Here is a 17,544-nt window from a genome sequence, read left to right on the forward strand (position 1 = left end):
CCTTTTGAAGACAGCAGCTGAGTCTCAGAGAACCAACCCGAAGTGAGTGATTTGGATGCCTGATTTCATGCGGCAATTAAGTGTGAGTCACTTCACCCCTGGTTTGTCCCTGCAATAACAAAAATAATTCTGTGTGCCAAACGGATGCAGGGAGGTTGATCAAACTATACAATGCTTTGGGTTTCTTTAGAAACTGTCTCCAAAACCCATGGGATGTGCTAGTCAACAAAACATTACAGAACTATAGACGATGTTCAGGTGAAGCTATTATTTCTTAATTCTACTCCCACTGACTGCCACATGATACCTGCGTTCAAAGAAGTACATTTTTCTAAGGCCTCAGCTTCATTAGAATACAAAGGGAGAAAACTGAAACATTACGATGGATCTAACCAGTCAACTATTCAGTGAATGGTGGCATTAATACATTATGCCTGAGCTACAATTACAGTTACAGCAAATATTCTTCACCCCACCAGAGAAATTTAACTTATTACTTGATATGCAGTTAAAAGACAAGTTTTCACAAGGATCACTGAGTGAGCTTAATAATCCTATTAAAAGAAATGCACCCTAAAGTCTTTAATTAAGACCCATTTAGGTGAGAAACTTTCAACATGTGCTTTCTGCTAAGTCCCACTGAATGAAACAACAGAATTTTCCCTCCACTCAGTCCCCCATCCGATGCAAATACAATCCTTGCAACCGTGTTTCCTGCTCAAACTATTGTTTTTCTTGTACCTAACTAGAAGAAAAAAATCAAGTCAAATTATTTCAATTTTAAAGGGCTTCTGTGTATAAATAAGAGATCACCAAGGACCGGTGATTAACAGAATTTCAGTTTGCTCCAGATAAAGCTTCGGTTTGCAGAGATGCATCTGTCAAATCCACGGGAATGTCATCTAGTAAAGATATAATTAATGCAGCCACACAACACTCCAAATTAATGCTTTAATTTAAACTACAGCTGTTTAATCTTCTCATTGTAAGAGACCAGAATAACTAATGCTTGGTTCTAGAAGGGCAGGAAGTAAACAAGAGTAAAAGAGAGGAAACTGAAGTTACTCAATTGTCCGTGAAGCTTAAGGAACCATTTTATGCAGTTTCAATTAAATAGTCCCTTCCCACTCTGGTTCCCGTGACTGCTTAATGGCAGATTACTCAGAACCTGAATCCCAAAGCTAATCTGTCTCTGCTCCTGAGCCACCAGAGTTAACTGAGCACTTGCTTTATGCTTGCAGTCCCGGGCTGGGACCTATTTCCCAGGTAGCTTCTGTCTGTTTAGCAAACTACACTATCTCTAAAGACAAAGAAAGGCTGCTATTGGACACCTGTGTTTGTCACAGCGGGTTCATGTGTATTTTCTTCAGTGAACATTTTGTGGAGGAAAGAAAGGTAGGACTACGGGTACAAATTCCCAGTGGGGCCCCAGGCTACCTCTCTCTTCTACTATGAAGGGACATCAGTAATGTGTGAGACAAGTTTGTGACAAACTAGGGGACTGCCCAGGATCCAGGCTGAAATGGTTTATTCAGCTACAGCTGTGAGCGAACAGAACTTTGAGCTTCCTAACTCCGCCCTCTTTTAATTCACTGAAACTTCCCTTCAAAAAAATGTTCCAGGTTATGACCTCCACATGGATGATTCTTCCCAGAGATGAATTTTCTCTGAGGAAAATCCTCTCAGCTAGGCGGAGATTCTGAGAGAGGACACGTTTTTTAAAACAGGAAATACACCATCAAAACCTTTCTGAGTTTTATGTGTCTAATCACAGCAGCAAACAAATCTTTTCTTCATCAAAATAATACTTGAACAGAGAGCCCAGGTTTTACGTGCCTATGAAAGGCTCAAAAGTAACAATTCTTCTGATACCAAGAACAGAAACAAGAGTGTGTTTCAAATAACACAGAGGCAAAGGCCTCAAAACGGGCCTTCCTCTTTCCTCGTGGCCTTTTGTAAAAACTGCGACAGTGGACCGGTGGGAATTCTAGCAGGAAAAATGTCCCATCAGAGACTGGCTTTTTGTTTTAAGAAAAGAAAAAAAAAACATGCTTATGCCGAAAATTCTTGCTTTTTCCATTATGTGGTGTCTGGGGGAGGGTGGGAAGAGGAAGGCTTCTTTCTATATCTGTAGAGCACTGTAATTTAAAATGAGTCATGTAAAACATAAATGAAAATGTTAACCTTTCTGACAGGGGTCAGCAAACTTTATTCCTGCTTGGATCCATTTTCCTCGGGCAAACTCGCCTAATCCCAAGCCAGGGGCTTTCCCTATAGACATACTCTGACTTACCTAAGAAACTGAGGGTTAAGTCTGAAAAATGGCAAGCTGGAGGAGGGGACCTCAACGCCTCAAGGATTGAGAAATTGTTGGCCGCAGCTCAACCTTGGGCTATCCCTAGGCTACCCCTCACCTCCCATTGCACAGCAGTGAATTTTCCCCAACACAGCTACAGAGGATACCCTGACTCCTACAAGGGGTGGAATTATTCATCTTAGTGCCACCTACTGCAGTGTGGCTTAACCTCTCTCCTGGGTCGGTCCTGGGAAAGCATCTGCGTGCCTGTCTACCCATGGAAGACTTCTCTTTCTGGGCATCCCCCTGCTTCAAATCCGCCTTGATGGCTGAACGGAATCACTAGCATCGACAGGAACCCAAGAGTGACTGATATGCTCTCTGAGCAAGACTCAACATGGCATCACGCGGAAAAGTTCAGATGCCCAATCCATGTCCAGCCTCACCCGCGTTCAGTCAGGGCTGCTCTCTTCTCCAAGATTAAACTTCTACTAAGTTGAGCAATTAAAGCAAAAAATTCTTCCAGACTGTAATTGCTATAAACGAGTCCAGTTCTAGGTTCAAACACTGACAATGTTCTAATAGCACAATACTTTCGCTTGGATGGAATGAGGTCACTGCTTTAAGTTACAGTATTTCAGTCTTCCTTCTTTACTGTGAAAAAACTTCTAAAGAAATTGATGAGGGGCACCTGGGTGGCTCAGTCGGTTAAGCAACTGACTGGCTCAGCTCATGATCTCATGGTTCGTGGGTTCGATCCCCATGTTGGGCTCTGTGCTGACAGCTCAGAGCCTGGAGCCTGCTTCAGATTCTGTGTCTCCCTCTCTCTCTGCCCCTCCCCTGCTCATTCTCTGTCTCTCAAAAATAAATAGACATTAAAACATTTTTTAAAGAAATTGATGATTTTGTACAAAGAGCCTCGACTAAGTCTCTGGTTTGATATACAGTTCAAGTACATGATCTTGATACAAACAAGATATTGGCTTATCGAACATTTTTAATAACTATATCTTCAAGATTTTTTAAATTTGTTTGAGGGTAACTGAAAATGGCCAAAGATTATAGAGATGTGAGATCATATTTAAAACGTCTACAACCTACAGGCCACTTCTTCCTAATATTTACTTAATATTTGCTTCCAGCATCAGCAGTGGGTTTAATATGACATGGCCTCTCGGTAAGACTGCTAGAGGTTCTTTTCCTTCTCCGTTTCACTTTGAGGGTGGCAAAGAGCGTGATGTTGGAAAGCACCCTGAAGTCAGCGTCGGCATGCAAATCCCAGCTCTCTACTATTAACTAGTGTTTGCTTCTGGGCACGTTTCCGGGCCTCAACCTGAAAAGTGGAATGAGTGAGAAAATGCGAGCAGTGCACACAGCACGGTGTGGCTGGCTCAAACCAAGGGCTCAATGCATGCCAGCAAACCTTAAGAATCATGGTGAAGAAATTTCAAACTTTTCATCCCAGAGGTAAAACATGTCATCTTACATGTATTTAAGACAAAGGTAGAAACCAGATGCAATGAAGTAAAAAGGGGAATAAGAAAAAATTGCAACAGCAACCTTTTTAGCGAATCAAAAATTCAAGTCATCATTCAGTGATATGCCTGTAAATGGAAGGTCCTGAATAAGGCAATGAAATTAATCAGAGCCTACAGTGCCTTTGCCTAAAACATTAAATAGCAACTCAGTGAGATAGATTTCTGAGAAAAGGCTAAACCGTAATGATCTCTAGAAGCAAGGGATTTTTGCCTTCATTTTAAAAAGTTTTGATTGTTGTATTAACTCCCAGCCTTCTTCATTTCCTTCTTTTAGCAAATCATACATTAAATGTGAGATAACATAATTTGGAGATTATGAACTACATTTGCTGGGATATAAAATTTGAAACGTTTCCAAATGTGTACTAAACATCTGACGCTGACAAAAGATGGTCCCTTAGCAATTAACTGAATCAAGACATTCGTAAGCAAAACCTTCAGTTGTATCTCAAATGTATTCTAGCAAATGGATTGCATGGGGGTTCCCTGCAAGGTGGGAGAGCAATGTTTTGCATTCTGGGAACAAAAGATCATTGTAAACCTGTCCCCAACTTTCTCCTTCAGAGTATATGAAAGGCAACTAGTTTAACAGCCAGACTAGAACTAACACTAGTCCTGTACCCCCCAAAAGTGTTCTCACTCTGAGAGCTAAAGAATATTCAAAATACTAAATAAATAAAGGATGGAATAGCTAAGGTGGAATTCACCAAAAGCAGTTAAGGGTATAAAGTGGTTATGATTAGACGAATCCCCTAATTTGACCACACCACCATTGGACAGGCAGAGGTCCTGGGGTCTGCTGCACACACTACGGAAGCCAACATGAGTAAATATTCGGTGCATCTTATGAAATTTGTCCTGAATGCGGGCCACAGTTACACGATTCCATTCGCAGAAGAGCTGGAGAGACGTGGTCTGACAGGAAACGGAGTTTCAACCTAAACAACCATGAATTTTATGCTCCAATGTTTAAACTTCCTCTCCGTGTTAAAGCTGACCGGGTTTCTCAAGTTTCCCTTCTGGGGAAGATTAGACCACAAATGACAGTTACAATATAACCGTACATAACTACAAGCATCTGATGGCTGGGGGAGTAGCAGGTTACAACTAGCTCTCAATCCTTTCAAGCTGATTTTAGTGAAATGAGCAAATTCCAACACAAAGGTACGTTTGCATGATTGAATCGACAACGCCTTTTCGTTCTGCTTTGTATACTGTGCCATCACATGTTTATATGTAACATTATATACACTAGTAGATATACGTTACCCCATTTTATAAATATATGTCATACATACGTAAAAAACATTTTGAGAAGTGCTAGTCAAGTGAGTGGTAACTTAAAGGTTAATTTTTAACCACGTACACCCCAGAAATTCCAACAGGACTTTAACTACCTCTTTCCAGCCTGCTGTTCTGATAGGTCCTTCTCCTGAAAGGGAGAGTAACTCACACAAGTGCTTCGTTCTCTTTAGTTTTTCTTGGGTCTATTTCCTGCAAGTGGAAAAACCTTATTGTTCAACTCACCGCCTGGTATCAGGCCACATCACAGGTCCCTGGCAAGCCAGGGGATCATCTCTGGCTCTGGGGTGCCCTCCTGGCCAATGGGCTGTGTGTCCAGGAATATCACATCGTCACTGAGCACAGACATTCCTGCCAGAGGGTGCTTTATCGCAGTATGGTACAGCTGCTTAAGCACAGTGGGGCAACAGGCAGACAGTCTGAGTCAAATCCCAACTCCTCCACTAGCTGTGTGCGCTTGGGCTATCACTGAACTCAACTGTAATTTCTTTTCCTTTACAACAGGGATAATAATAAGGCCAATGCCCTGGAGTTCTTACGAAAAGTAACAAGTTAACATAGTAAAATGTTAGCACAGCACCTGACACAGAACTAGCGTTTGTTAAACACACAAATATAGGTACATATAGATTCCCACTTGCCCAAGCCAGTAATATTTTCACACTATCTCTATAGTCTGAGTTGGGGAACATGCATTTTATTTCTAGGTCTTTGGAAAATACACACTTTACAATTTTATTCTTTGGGTAACTGTTCTTTCAGGTAATCAGCCTCTGACTTTCTCATTACAAAGTTTAAATGAAGAGGAATGTTTAGGTCTTCCCATGTGAAATGGGAAGCTTCATGTATCTTTCTGAGCTCCTGCTGGTAAGATCAGAGAGTGTCTATTAATTGCCTTTCCAGGTGAAATACAAGGAAGCAGCACCCTCAATTCTCAAGCTACCATCTTTTCTCCTCAAAACTCGACTGACAGCAAACCACTATCTTTAGGCATGTACAACTACAAAGGAGACGGAAGCCTGGTACTTAACTAGATATTCTGACTAGATGCTTTAATAATATTTTTATACTTAAAACTTTTTTTGTGGGGCCAAAACCTATTTAGAGGTAGCCTTCCACTGATTTCATAGCAACAATGTTGAGAACACTTTCAAATGTGCACACATGCATGCAAGGTTATTTTTATTATGTTGCTCTTTTTCACTCCATAGGGTTTCCTGTTTATCAGCACTTATGAGTCTCGTGTTATATCTCCTTTCTATGTATTTATCATCTTTCTCCCTCATTCTTCTTTTTCTTTGGATTCTAGAAGAGGCCTATCTGCTTTTCTTCTTTACAACACTAAATTTATTTTCGACTGCATTAATTCTATTCCTAATTGTCTCTCATATGGATTTTAACATGCTATCACATTTATAATTTATTTACGACCACTCTTTTTATGGTTTCACTTACATTTCATCCCACCTTATCGCTTTTTTTTTTTTTTCCAACTTATAAACAGTTAACTGCTTTCTCCCCCTCTTTCATTAGGGCCATGTCATTTTGAAGCAATAAATCATTGGTGGAGGTCTATTCTTTCTTCCAATCTTCTACTTGATTCCCCCTTTCCTTTATGAAGCAACCCTGTTGAGCAGGCTAAGCTATATTTTTCCTATTTCGTGATCACAAAGCAAGGAGAAATCTACCCAGACCTGGTGTTTGCTCTGAGCGAGTCCTAATCCACTGTGCGATGGCTTCAGAACTAGAGCCGGCTGGCCAGTTGAGATGAACAGTTCCCAGGCCAATTCCCAGTGTGGTTTTCATTCCAATGTCATTTCGCTGGCCTGAAAGAAAACCTTCTTCTGCCTTCACTGCCTGGCTTCCTGTGGCGCTGAATGATGGAGAACTCTATCAGTGTACTCAAACCTCAGTCCACACAGGTCTTTCTAACTCTTCCTCACCTTCAACACTTTACTTTTGTGGAGGGAGAATCTCAGGATGTGACAGTAATAGCTCCTGTCCCAAGACCCCCGCTTTGCCCCGTTCTTTGCCAAGTTATGACCTCTCCCACCAAATAAGAAGGCGCTGTTGAGGGAGATGAGAAAGAGGAAGGGACGGGCACTCTAGGGACAGCTGCCTGGGCTCTTTCTCAATTACAAGCAGAGAGTGGGGGGTAGATGTGGCTCTCCCTACCTATTTACAGGTGGCCAAAACTTACTGTTTTTAAGCTCGGTTCTGTCTGGTTTATAGTAGACATTTCTCACTTTAGAATCCAAGTGCTTTTCTCCACCTTCTTAGGAACTCTAGCGAGAAGTCTCACGAGGCTGTGTCCAGAGCACCAGGCAGAGACCTTTTTAGATCAGGAAACTTTCAAATGTTTTCAAGGATAAGGACATGAGTAAAAATAAAAGCACCCAAGAAGTTTTGCTGTTACTCATGGCCTTGCAGAGACTATCTCTGTGCAAGATCACATGGTCCTTTTAAACACCCAGAAATGAAATTCACCTGTGCTTTTCACGTGCTCTCACCCACCCTCCTGTCCTTGGGACTCTGGAAACAGAAACACAATGTTTATGTTACAAACTTGGCGGTGACTGACTTTCCTGGGAAATAAAGTTTGACATTCAAAGGAATTCAGTCATGAGCCAGACTTTAAAATGGCATTTACTGCTGACTCTGACACAGCTTAGGTTTAAGATTTGAGACTGGTTTGAGTCCACGTGGGATTTCTTGTACTTCTGGATTTCAAGCAGCCAGCATCCATATGCCAAAACACATCAGTCTTATGCTGGACACACTCAGCTTTTTGGCTTTTAAACAGGTAATAACCAGCCTGTGCTTCATCTCAACCAAAATGATATAATAATAAGTCAGAAAGAAGAAACTTTGAAACTGAGGTGAACACCTGAAACAGACATAAACTTCTTCCAAAATAACATATATAGAAGGAAAACCACTTATCAATGGGACATAGCTTTTGGCTATCTGATCAAGGTTTATTTCTTCCCCATGAAACTTGCGTCTACACACATATACCCAAAACTTTGTCTTGGTTACATGGCCTCATCAGTCTCCTTGTGATGCCACCCTTTACTATATTTAACAGACGTAAGAAAAATGCTGTGAGTCACATGAAACAAAGGTAATCTATGGGGCGCCTGGGTGGCTCAGTCGGTTAAGCGTCCCACTTCAGCTCAGGTCATGATCTCGTGGTTCGTGGGCTGGAGCCCCGCTTCGGGCTCTGTGCTGACAGCTCGAGCCTGGAGCCTGCTTTGAATTCTGTGTCTCCCTATCTCTCTGCTCCTCTGCTCGCTCATGCTGTGTCTCCCTCTCACACAAAAATAAAATAAACATTAAAAAGAACAAGAGGTAATTTGTTGTGTGGTTGTACAAATGTAACAGCCAATGAAACTTAACAGATAAAACAAACGTAATTAAAGACCACCCAAAACGCTGCAACTATCTGGTTGCTTCAGTTGCTGGTAACGTCACAAAGGACTGCTTACCCGGAGCCACGCAACTGCCTGCTGGAGTGTTTCTGAACCCTCTGAATACTCCTTCTAGGGAGCCCTCTCCTTTTTAAATATGTGCACAATCCCTTGAGCTTTACCCTCTTAATCAGGAAAATGATGGTCATAATGCAATCTCTGCAGGGTGGATATAAAAATCAAATGAAAAGTACCTATGAAATGTCTGGCAAACAGTAGGTCTGAAAATTTTTCAGGTACTTTTTTTTAATAGTAAAGTCTTGACGACATTTGTTAATTTACGGTACACTTAGAAAAAGGCATTTTCCACATTTAAATACAACCATGGGAAAAGTGTGCTTCAAGGACTATATTTCTTTGATATGTGCTAACCAAATGCACAAAATCTCATTCCTTGGTACTCAGTAGATATTCGACATTATTTAGCAATAAAGTCTTTTTGCTCTAACCTTTTTGAATCTTTCTTCCTCAAAAATAGGAAACTTACTTTTTGCTACCCAAAAAAGCAAGTCAGCAGCGTGGTGAAATACTTTCAAATTACCAAGTAATGATGCAAATAATTCAGCTATGTTTCAAACAATTGGGACACATGGATGGAAAGATATATTTCAAATGAACTGTTCACTGATAAAGAAGCAACATGCTTAAACGTTAAAAATTATTTTAAAACATAGGATGAAAGCAAACCCAGTGGTGTTTAATGAGGATTCACAATAGATTATCTTATTCTCAACCTGAAGTAATTTTGAAAACTGACTCTTCCAAGAACCAACAGCATGTTGGAACCAATGTGAGGTTTTCTCACTTTGGCAACGGTACCTTGTGCCAAGTCTGAGTTGTGGTACAATGGCAGCTTCCTTCTTTGGGATAAAGCTTGTTGGATGCGGATGATACCAACAATACGGCTGACTTTACAATGCAGCCTTGCCCTCTTGGGCACACAGTCTAACAGTTCTATCACATAAATTTGAAGAGCTCTGAATAAACAAACCTTTCTAATTGGAATAGACAAATGTGAAAACCATCACCCTCTCTCCATGCCTTGGAAAATTTAACAAAAAACCCACTACACAAATACTTAAGAACTCTGAGCACCCACCATGCCAACAAATTGAATTACACCACAAAGACGCAGCACAAGGAAGGCATTCCATGAATGTCTCTTAATTCACTCATGAACTACAATGTGTCAAACTGGAAGTCGCCAACCAATTTAGAAGTCAGCAATTCCTCAGTGTTGACCAACAGAGGGAGAGCATAAATTCTCACACTGTTGAAATATATCTTAAGATCATACGCTGCGAAGTTTTTCAAAAAAAACAAAAAACAAAAAACAAAAAAAAACCCAAAAAACAAAAACAAAAAACAAAACCTTGCTACCAATTTGGCACTTTCATTAGCAATAATCTCATTTGATTTCCTGGCCAAACCTCCATATCAGATCTTGCAGTGAGGTCATGTGAGCACAGCTGCCCAATCATCCCAGCTTGCGTTTCCATCCACATCCCTTCACCACTTACCCTTCTTCCGGCTTCAGGGCTGAAGTATTAATCAAATACTACCAGTGACAACTTAACTTTTCTGGGTTTGGTTTCTCCAACAATTCTTATTAGTAGGAATGGAGAAAGTTTTCCTGACTAAGTGCCAGTAGTTTAAAGCAAAAATACAGCCAAAACTCAGAAGAGACGGTATCTACTTCTTTTTTTTTCTTTTTTCTTTTAAACATTTACTCATTTTTGAGAGAGACAGACAGACAGAGCTAGAGTCGGGAGGAGCAGAGAGACAGAGAGAAGGAAACAGAATTCAAAGCAGGGTCCAGGTTCTGAACTGTCAGCACAAAACCCCACTAGGGGCTTGAACTCACAGACCACAAGATCATGACCTGAGCCGAAGTTGGAAGCTCAACAGACTGAGACAGTATCTACTACCCATTTTACAACTAGAAAACACCAGGAACAGAAGGGGCTGAGGAATAAGAGTAAGAATAAGAATTAGAAGAAGGAGAAGAAGAGGAAGAAAAAGAAGAGGAAGGATTAAAGAATTTACAGGAAGCAAAGTAGAGTGGAATTTCTGACTCAAATAATGTATCAGAGATTTATATTTCACTTATACCCATATCTTTACTATCTTGGATATCACATTTGATCATCAAATTACAAACAGTCTCTTACAACACAGTTAATAAATTCACAGTCAGGACTTCAATATGTATCAAACTGTGACGGGATAGATGAATCAATCCATAGGCAGCGCATAATACAAGCAACCATCTGAAAATAGATGAACAGATGAATGCAAATACCTCCAAGCAAGAAAGTATCCAGAAAAGGTATTCCTGAAAGTGACAGCCATACTTTCTATGGCAGAAAGCCACTGGGACAAAATTCTGCATACATAATTAAACAGCAAGGTCTGCTGCTTGTTTTTGTTTACAAGTGCAAAGTTCTATTTTATCAGACCATTTTAACAATGTATATAGTGCATGGAATTATCACAGTAAAAACAAACTACTGTGGTAGTTTATAGAAATTAGTAAGCAAGCATAACACATTTATAAAGTATTCTGACAGTATTGTGTTAAACTTGACATTTTAGGGATTATACCCAAGAAATTAAAATAAAGCCAACTTCTAGTACACCCTGACCTTCTCTTTTAGTTTCATTGAAAACCTAAGAACTGTTTTGGTACTCAGTGCTATAACATCAACCAAGACCACAAAACATTAGATATAATCCATCATGCAATTATGCTTCTAATTTCTAGCTATCACGCCAAGTTATTTTTCCTTTCCTTAGCCTTCAAACCAATTTTGTGTCATTCCTCATGGAAATGTGTTCACAACAAAGGCACACATACATACGACAGTCAGCTGTACTGCTTACATCTGTTTTACCAAGAAAAATATGGATATGTAAGTGGCATCATATATTTGGTATTCTTTCTTGCCAGAGGTACAAAATCCTCCCCTTTTTGGACGCTACTTAGCAGATGCAATCACCATTTGCTGTTAAATTTAAGAATTTCAGTTCTTTATTTTCTCAAACCCTGATTTAGGGAAGAAGTGCTTATTAATCAGAATTCCTCCTCTTCGACAAAGATGCATTCACCAAGAAACCCGAGAAGACTGACCTCAAACTTATCAAGGAATCTACTGACAACTAAATGAAAAAGGAAATACTGTCGCAATACAGAGTTCTATTTTTATGACAAAGAAAATTTCACGACAGCATCACCATTAGTTGGGTGGCTAGTACGCGGAATAGGCTCACTCCACTATACAGAGATCCTGCCTGAGTCAGAGGTGCGTGGGCTTTGTTTAGGTTGTAGAGATATGGACACGGGATGTTTTACCCATTTTGGAAAAAAGAGCACATAATGAAATGTCTATAGCCAGAACTCTTGAGGAAATCATCTGAACGTATATCTCACGTAAGAAAATATAGCTTCCATACCAAAGCTCTGGGACTCTAAACGCCACAGGTCATGGTAACACAGCAAAAGTCTTTTCCTGAAATAATATCTGTAACCTTGAACTTAACTGTCCAGGAAAAGAAAAGATAGATACCTTCTGGTCAAATAACAGACTGGAGGAAAGAGGGAGGAATGTTTTCCTCTCTGTTTGGGGGTACCAAGGGGTGCTCCCTACTCATCTGCCCTCAGCATTTGCCTATAATTCCTAACATGACCAGCCAGCTCAGGGCAGAACTTTTCTGGTAAAAAGCAGCCAAGGTGGGCAGCTTTTCTCTGTCAATTTTCTTCTCAAGAACATGCAAACTGTTATTTAGGATTACTTTCCTTTCTCTTCACATTTCTGGGAAGACAAAATAATTAAATTTAAAATGAGCAGGAAAAAATGTCTCGAAGATCAAGAATCTAGCAAAAAGAACAGACGTGCTGACACTCAAGAGGGGATAACTGTATTATAATATGTAACTTAAAACATGAGTAATATATTCTTGGGTCATAAGAGAAATCGTTAGGTGCATCTGATTTTTTCAGAAATAATTATTGCCTTTGTTTTCTCCAGATCTAGTCTTCAATCAATTAAACTGATTATATCCTTTGGAAATGTATTTCATTTCATACTAAAACACAGAGGCCAAATACTTAAATTTTTACACCTGGGTAAAAAATCTTTAGCATGTGCATTAAAATTTCCAGTTGGTCAGAAGTTAGAGGCAGGGCTCTACAGCCTTCACCTTCAAATGCCCTCTAACCAGCCCTGCTTTCCCACAAAAGCAGCATGGTCAAAGCAGAGTGGGCAGTCAGCACCAAAAGTCAGATGTCTTACCTCTCCCACCCCACCCCCCACCCACCCCCCATTCAGGGGACATCAGCAGGATGATCCTCTGACTTCACAGCAAAGTTCCACTTAAGTAGGAAACAAAGGTGAAGAAAGTTATGATAAGGTCTAATCTCAACGAAAACAGAATTCATAAAGGCAGGAATTTGTGAAACAAAGCCAATTACTTTCACAGGTACTATCTGGGTGAGTAATAGCAGCCGTATGTTATGACCATGAGTCCTAGCAAAGGTGTGTAATTTTGGATCGGGTCGCTATCTTCTGTGACCCCTGTACAGCGTAGTCGATTTATGTGATTTATTACAGCCTTGCCTTCTAGACAAGGAATGACAACCATGGAGGGGCACTCAAATGCTGAGTGTGATAAATGTAAAAATAACATGGTTGGGAAACCTTGAAAGCAAAGACAAGGTACAAGCTTTTTTCTTTTTCTGTTTAGAAAGAGTTTTGATCGAAATTTAAAACTGCTCTTACCAAATGTATGCGTTATGTTTTATATGGGGAACTAGCTGGGACCCGGGACTCACTGTCAGGGTCTGAAAAGGGGGTGGTATTGGGTATGGAGATGGGTACGAACTCAGACCCCCTAAGCGACTTTGAGAGTGAGTAGATTCCAACGTTTGTTCTATTTAAACTAACATGGTCACTAGTTTGTAGAGTTAACTAGATTCTACTTTGTCCCTAGAATGTCACTAGTCTAAATAGTCTTTGTTACCATGACTTTAATTAAAGAATCACAAAATACAGTTTTAAGAAACAGCCCCACTGGATGGCTTACTTATGGAAAAAAAAGGAATACATTTTCATTCCTCTATCCCTATCACAGGTCTCCACTTCCATCATTTCTTTGTGTAGAGAGGAAGTAGGGACCGTGGCTGAATGGGGTTGGGTGTTCAGGGATGGAATGCCAGTGTTGAAGAGTCCAATGCAGAAAAAGCTAGCGTACTGTCTTACTGTCTTTCAACAGCATGGCACCCCCAAGGATCAGGTGACACACATTTTGCACACCCTTCACCTGTACAGAAGGGAGTTCTCTCTGAAGGTCAAGCAGGGCTTGACTGGATTGTGGGAAAAGTGTAAAATGTGTAAAAAGTGTAAAATTCCCATTGGCAATTTTAGCCCCCCTGCGAAAGGAAAGAGATGAAAGTAGGGGAAGGGAATAAAATCTGTGCCTAAGGACACCTGCTCCTCTTGACACATGTTCCAATCACTTTGTTTAAGTGGCTGACAGTACCCTCTATCAGCTTAACACAGTTTCCCACTAGTAGAACTACCTATCCTAGGCCCTCGAGTATTAAATACCAGCTTTGGAGACATGGCATACAATGGTCAAGGCCAAGGCTGCAATATTCCTCAGATGTGAATGATGGGAAATAACAAAGAAACTGTGATTTCTAAAAACAGGATGGGTTGTCACAGGCTTGCGTGCCTGCGCATGACATACAAAGCACATGGCTCCTTTCAAGTCACGTGTCACATGAAACAGCTCGGTGATGAACCTTGGAAGCCAGCCTTTATCCACTTACTGCGAACCTAATGCACTGTTCTAGATGCTTGGGATAATGGAGAGACAAGTAAGGTCCCTGCCCTCAAGGAGCCTACAGTCTACCAGAAGGAACAGATAAGTATCAACATGGTGAGTAAATACTTTGCAAAGGCAGAGGGACAGGTAGCCACATGAAAGAAAGTGAGCAGAGCCAGCCTCTGTGAGAAGATTTGAGCCAAGAATTGAGAATAGGTCAGGGCGCCTGGGTGGCTCAGTCAGTTAAGCATCTGACTTCTGCTCAGGTCATGATCTCACGGTTCGTGGGTTCGAGCCCGGCGTCAGGCTCTTTGTTGACAGCCGCTCAGAGCCTAGAGCCTGTTTCTGATTCTGGGTCCCCGTCTCTCTCCGACCCTCCCCTGCTCACTCTCTCTCTCTCTCTCTTTCTCTCAGAAATTAAAAAAAAAAAAAAGAATTAAGAATAAGTCACCCAGGAGCTGCCCAAGCAGAGAGAAGGAAGCACAGACCTGAGGTGGGAGGAGAAAGGCTAGAGAGGCATGCTATCCCTCTCAAATCTTGATGCCATTTTTCATCACTACTTCCTGGCAGAAAAAAGGGATGCAATTCATGTAGACTGAATGATTCGAACGAAGGCCAATAAACACAACAACGTCCAAATCATTCATTCAATTCAATCGACAGGTTGGGCTTCCTAAGAAACTGTACGCAAAATGTACTGGTGGAAGGTTTAGCAGCTTTTCAAAGGAGTTTCAAAAGCTAATCTTCATAGCTTTATTTCCAGGAACATTCATGGAAAGTGGAAAAGTAGGTTCTATTATGTAAGAAGGAATCCCTCACAGAGTCTACTTTTGGCCAGAGTTCAAATGACAACTTCCCTTTAAAAAGAGACAGGGCACCTGGGTGGCTCAGTCAGTTATGCATCCAACTCCTGATCTTGACTAAGGTCATGCTCTCATGGTTCATGGGATGGAGCCCTGAGTGGACAGCACAGAGCTCTCCTGAGATTCTCATCCTCCTTCACTTGGATGCACACGGTCTCTCAAAATAAAAAAAAAATTTTTTTTAATTCAAAAAGGGTGCCAGGGTTGCTCAGTCAGTTAAGCATCCAACTTAGGCTCAGGTAATAATCTCACGGTTCACGGGTTCAAACCCTGAGTCGGGCTTTGTGCTGTCAGAGCCTGCTTCAGATTCTGTGTCTCCCTCTTTCTCTCTGTCCCTCCCCTGCTTGCGCTCGATCTCTCTCTCTCTCTCTCCACACTCCAAAAAAAGAAATAAAAATAAAAAAACATTAAAAAAAATAAAAATAAGAGAGTATGTTGCAAGAGCAGGGGACAAGAACCACACAATTAGCACACAGGCCAGGGTGAGCACCCTCTATCTATCCCATGCCCATTACGGGGCGTGCCGACTCCCAACAGGACACTATCTCAACAGGAGACCTGCATTTGATCCTCAGACCTCAGGGGTAACCTTCAAAATAAAATAAAGACAGTGAAACAGGAAAAGCAGGCTTAATCAAATGGAGGGGGGAAGGGATAAAAAGAATACAGGGCTAAAGAATTCAAGGACAGTAAGAGAAGAACTATCCTCTCTGTCCTGTCCCACAATCTGTCACTGCAAAGGCATCCAAATAAACATACACGTGGGCAAAAAGAAAGTGGAATCCCACAGTTGTCCTTACAACTACTTTCCTTGTCAATGTGACATGCAACTTGGAGCTACTGAATTCTCATTTCATAGCAATCATATGTAAATAAGACTAGAAGACTACATTTCTGAAAAATCTAGTTTAGTGCGATAGCTCCCTCACAATCTCCAATTCAACTGCCTATTCAACCTTTCAGTTACTCCTAATTACTCATTTATATTTAGGCCCACTCTTTCTAATATCTGAATGCACACTATCATGGTTTCTTTCTTAAATTCCACCAAAAAATTTCATTTAGTCTACTTTCCATGTATTAGACAGAAAAAAGAAAAAGCTGTTAAAATCTCTACTGTCACCACATTAGATGAGAAAGAAAGCATTATAAAATAGGTTGGGACCTAAGAAGAGAAAATCACTTTGCTTACAATGAAAAGTTACACCTAATAGTAGTTATCAAATGTAATTTTGCTTAGAAATTATTTTTACAAAATCTTGTGTCACTAATCTTGACAGGTACCCCTTTTTCTACCTTTTAAATTATCTTCTCCAGTAATCCAACACAGATACTTGTAAAATTCTGGGATCTTTTGTATTCTGGGACAAATTAAGTAATTTTTCCTTTTGGATTGGCCTACTTTAGAATTTTTTTTTAACTCAAAAAAAAAAGACAAATTAAAAATATGTAGTTTGGGGGAAAAACCAATTACATGTATACCCTCAATCTGCTAAAGGTATCGCAATGGTTGATAAAACCATATATATTTATATGCAGAGTCAACGTTTTATGATTTTCTTACAAAAAAAATAACGTCTGCTTTTGAACTGTATAGTAGAAGACAATATTTGGACATGATTTATAAAGTACAGCATAATGTTCATCAAACAAGTATCCCTGTTGGGTCAGGCAGGGGAGGAAAGAGCACATCCCTTCAGGTATCTCTAGGCAGTTACTCTTGACTTTTAAAAATATCCCCTACCCTATTATTACCCAATGCTAAAAGGCAGCTATTTATCCTTGCATAGTGCTCCTTGATTCTTGTTACCTCATTCGTATGTGCTAGAATAAGCCAACGTTAAAGAAGGCACGATCGTGTGAGAATCCCTTCCAGAAAGACACTGTAAAGTGCCATGGGCAGTTTTACTCAACACGCAACCACTGCAAATGGGTCCACCTGTTTTAAACATACCTTGCCAAACCTTCCTCAGCCTGAGGGGGGAAAAAAAAACACGGAGGAAAGAAAAAAAAAAAAAGCTTGAAATTTATGGATGAAGAAATGAGTGTTCAACAAAGGTGATAACAGGAAAGTGGAGCAAAGTGCTGGTGTCTGTGAAAATGAACAGAAGAAAAACTTTAAACAACCAGCTGTGCACAAAGCTGAAGTGTGGACCATCTCCAGTAACAAGGAGTGGTTTTTGAATCAAGGTGGTTTCTATATAAGAAAAGCATTCAGTAATTTTTTTCTTCTCATGAAGGCCAAGCAA

General features: G+C 40.5%; 1 protein-coding gene across 1 annotated transcript in view; it reads right to left on the bottom strand.

The window, feature by feature from the left end:
• PIK3R1 (phosphoinositide-3-kinase regulatory subunit 1) overlaps window positions 1-17,544 on the bottom strand; it is an 82,893-nt gene that overhangs the window by 53,923 nt on the left and 11,426 nt on the right. The window lies entirely within an intron of this gene.

The sequence above is a fragment of the Hyaena hyaena genome, unplaced genomic scaffold, assembly GCF_003009895.1.
Source record: "Hyaena hyaena isolate Hyena2069 unplaced genomic scaffold, ASM300989v1 scaffold_659, whole genome shotgun sequence".
NCBI classification, from domain to species: Eukaryota; Metazoa; Chordata; class Mammalia; order Carnivora; family Hyaenidae; genus Hyaena; species Hyaena hyaena.